The sequence below is a fragment of the Alligator sinensis genome, unplaced genomic scaffold, assembly GCF_000455745.1.
Source record: "Alligator sinensis unplaced genomic scaffold, ASM45574v1 scaffold601_1, whole genome shotgun sequence".
Lineage (NCBI taxonomy): Eukaryota > Metazoa > Chordata > Crocodylia > Alligatoridae > Alligator > Alligator sinensis.
The window spans coordinates 3,721,013-3,725,378 of NW_005841905.1; the positions used below are offsets into that span (position 1 = coordinate 3,721,013).

At 42.7% G+C, this 4,366-nt stretch overlaps 1 long non-coding RNA gene across 1 annotated transcript in view; it reads left to right on the forward strand.

Moving 5' to 3' along the window:
• LOC112549410 overlaps window positions 1-506 on the forward strand; it is a 6,464-nt gene extending 5,958 nt beyond the window's left edge. Inside the window, exon 3 of the long non-coding RNA XR_003092808.1 lies at window positions 423-506. This is a non-coding gene — a long non-coding RNA (uncharacterized LOC112549410). The remainder of the gene's footprint in view (window positions 1-422) is intronic.
• The last annotated feature ends 3,860 nt before the right edge of the window (window positions 507-4,366 follow it).

Genomic DNA, 4,366 nt, shown 5'->3' on the forward strand with positions numbered 1-4,366 from the left:
CTTTCCCTTGAGGTGAAAATCATTGTAGCTCACGATGTCATTAAGGATAAGCTAGAAGATTATTTTATTGCTGCAAAATAATTAAATTACTAGAATCATTTCAGAATTTGTGCCCAACACATCTAGTAACCAAGACAACAGGAGTAACAGCGACCTAGATTTCAATAAAGTAACCTTAATGCCTAGGGGGCAAATATATGTATATAAATATTTATATTTGTTGTTGGAAGGAAAAGAATTATCAGTAGCACTGTAATGTTGACTGTATGATCTATTTATTTAAAAATTAGAAGCGTTAACTAGAGAGTTGTGATTTATTGAGACAGACAGAGAGAGCGAGCGAGAGAGAGAGAGAGAGAGTGTGTCCTAACCAATCTGGATATCAAAAATTCAAAATTCTCGAAAATCTGGCACTTTTTAAGCTTCCCTCTCTGCTCCCCCGGACATGGAGGGGGAATGTTGCTGCTGCCGCCATCCACCACCCTGCGCCACTGCTCCACATGCAGCCACTGCTTCAGGACCTGCTGCTGCTCCCCCCATGCGGAGGGTGAAGCTTGCATGCGATGGCTGCTGCTGCCATCCACCACCCCACTCAGCACTGCTGCTCCAGGACTGGCTGCCGCTACCCCCTGCCTCATTCCACGACTGGCCACCGCTCCAGTCTCAGAACACCAGAATTTTCAAATTTCTGGCAGGTGCTCAGTCCTCAGCATGCTGGATTTAGGAGGTTATACTGTATATTAGTTGTATCACTAAGCATATTTCTGGAATCCACCCAGGTAACAAGGTGAAGAGAAAATAGTGATTTCCAAAATAGTTATCTACCAAAAAATCCCCAAATATTATTTAAAAGTTGTTATAGATGGAATTTGGGAAAGCTCCTCAAACATCATTAGGAACTTAATACACGCACACCACCTCTATTAAGAAAAATATTGAAGTTTCTACTCTTTTTAGGACCCTCAATTGGAAACATGGGTGACTTCGAGAAATAGTGTTCAACGAATATCTCCTTTTTTCTTCTTTTCCTCCTTGCCCAATGGAAAAAAATGGTACATTTATTCCTTGATTTCTACTGCAAATTTAGGACTGCCAGGCTACGATTTCATGTAAATTGGAAAGTAGCAGTTTAGATAGAGTGAAAATTTATCTTAAATCTCAGTGGAGACTAAAGGAGAAAGGGCTGCCCATCCTGTCATCAGACATGTGAAGATGCATGCTACATGAAGGTTACAGAGAAGAACAATGCCAGTCAATGCAGAAATTGGGAGTCTCTCCACACTGAGGGAAAGAACTAATTCTAGACAAGTAACCTATGGTTTGTTGCATGAAAATGTAATTTAGCTGAATCTGGAAAACTGAACTGTAAATAAAGCTTCATTATTTCTGTGTAAATGACAGTATGGGAATTGAGTTACTAGGAAATGGGTCACAGGTCACACAAGGATACAGGAGGATGAATAAACCTTTACCTTTGTCACAAAAAATAATAATGAAAGAAAAAAAAAAGTGCATAAACATCTAGTTTAAGTTTCAGGGAACCCAGCTGTTCCAGTCAATATGGTTCACATATCTCTTGATAGACAATCCATATTTGCCATCATGTGGTTTGTTCAAGCTATGCTGAAGTTAAAGTGTGTAAATTTATGTATATGATTCGCACTGCATTTCTGTCTGAGTAAGATTAAGGATGATGCTTTGCTTACCCAATGCAAAAAATCAAGCCAGTCTCAGGCACTGATTCTAAACGTATACCAGATTCTGGTGCAGTTTCACTGCCTTTAATGGAGCTGCACTAATTTATAATCAGAAAACAAACAAACAGACAATTTGGCCTTCTGAGAGACCAGCCCTGGTTCTAAGATCACATGGTTATAACTCCGTGGTAGTTACTCCAGATTTGCACTTGCTTACAGGTTTCCCTCGTCAATCACAAGGGTTAGGTTTCTGCAAGTTCCTGTGGTTGGCAAAGCCCACAGGGCTGGAGGAGCAGGGGCTGGGGCGGGGGGCACCAGCAGGGCCAAGAGAGCCGTGGGGGGTAATTTTCCAACTGTATCCCCCTCCCCTTCTCTGAAGCATGGATACTCAAAACTATGGTTGGCAAACCTATGGTTGGCAAGGGAAACCTATACATAAAAATCAGAGTCAGATCAAAGGTCTCCCATAATACAATGTTCTGACTCCTCATATAAGAGCTTAAACAGGGTTGGAGTTGCTAAGTGATTGATGTTCTTTCAACAGACTTATATATGGGTGCAGGCACCATAGTGCTATGTATGGAAGGAATTAGAAGAAGGGTTTCAGATTAAAGTACCTGGGGAAGAAGCCAAGAAAATGAGAGAATTTTGCAATATAAACACACACAGATGTAATCTGAGTAGCACCAGAAATTCTATCCTAGTTGCTACACAAGATGCAACCAGAAGATAATGTTTTTAATCTGAAAATTCAGTTTACCAGGGAGAAGTACAAGCCTGGATAGCGTCAAAAAAAATGGAGAGTGAACCATTAAGAGCAATGAAGAGCTGTTACTGTTGAATAGGTGTTCTGACACATTCATGCAAAATAATTTTGCCATGTCCTTAGAGGCTAGGGACAGACATTCAAAAAGCCTGAGCCTGAATTCAATCAATCTTTGCAGGTTAGTCTAATGTGGCTAGGCTAAATCACTTTGTAAGTACACAGACATCCCAGACATGCAGGCACATGCCTGCAGTGGCTCAGGCTAGAAGCTGGGGGCACTAGAGCAGCCCTCCCTTCCCTAGTCCAGGGCTGAGCTGAGGGGGGACATGGCCAGGCCCTGGCAGGATGCTTTGATTAGGGAGGAGTTCCCACCCCGCTTCTGACCAACCCAGCCAGAAATTGATAAGTGTTTATCACCCCAAACTCAGTGTTTATCACCTCATTAAGAAAACAGAGGGACATTACCAGCTACCTGTTGATTCTCCCTTTTTCCAGTCTGCCACAGTACAGACAGCAGCCAGTATTTGGTCTGCTAGCTAATGCTAAGAGGTGTCTGTAAGGCAGAGGAGTCAAGAAGGGGAGCAGGGACACCTGCAGTCTGTGCTGACCTCCAGCCAGGGAGCAGAGGAAAGGAGCCAGCTCTGCTATGGAGCAGAGAGCCCTGCCCAGCCCAGAGAGCATGCAGGGATGCTGGGGGTGTCTGATCTAACTTAAACCAGCAAGGGGTCTGGGACAGACATTGCATAAACAGGTTTGGCCCAAATCAGTTAAGTCTGATACTAGATTCAACCAGGTTCATCTCAAACCGGTTTCAGCTATTTTCACACTGGTTTATGTGCACCGAACATCTGTTCTGTTACAGGTTTAACCAGTTTCTGATCACTTAAACCAGATGATATGTAATGTCTATCCCTACCCTTAGACATCAATCAGTTTTATCATATGAATTTCTCTCCTGACATATGACAATCTTCATATTCTGGGTACAAATCTGAAAGTTGTACCACATGAAAAATTAATATCACAGATCTTGGGAATGGGGCAAAGAGAGCTGGCAAAAAATTAAATCATTTAGCAGGTCCCCAGTCTGAGAGAAATAAAGAGCGTTGGGGGTGATTTGCTAGCCATGACAGTCCAGGAAACATGTGAGAGGCAAGGATATTTTGGATGATTGCACTTTATTGGACCAACCACATGGTTGGGAAAGATTTTAGACATTTTTAGGCCCAAAGTATTCTTCTGCAGATTTTAAGTTAGTAGGACAGCATCCTACTATTATATAGAAAAAACCTGCAGACCACTATATTTGCATCTACAAAACTATCAGTCATCCCAAACAAAGAAAGCTATAATCTACAGTCAGGCCCTAGGATACCAACCACATCTTCTCCAAGGAACATACTTGCAACACCTACCTTGCCACCCTGCAAACTGCCTACCTAGCAAGGACACTCTAGCAGAGGCATAGACCCAAATACCCTGCAGCAACCTACTACAACACAAAAATAAACCCTCCCCTGACCACAAACCCCTGGTTGTCACCTACTTTAGCCTACAATGTAATTGATAAGAAGGCCCATCAAACAATTACAGCATATATTCCAAGAGAATCAGACCCGGAGAGAAATATTTCACCCTTTTCTCTCCCTCTCCCCCTCCCCCCCACCTTGGCTTTTAAACAACCCCCCAGCCTCACCCAACTCAGAAGCAAACTCCTTGATGATTAACATACACCTAATGGGACACAACCCTACTTTGTGAAATGCAAGACCTGTTGACTCATCACCGCTGCTACCACAATAATCCCTGCCCCCCCCCCCAATGAAATTATCAGAATCCATGAATCCTACACATTTCTATCCCAGAATGTGATGTGTGTCATGCATTTCAGCAGATGTCCTCA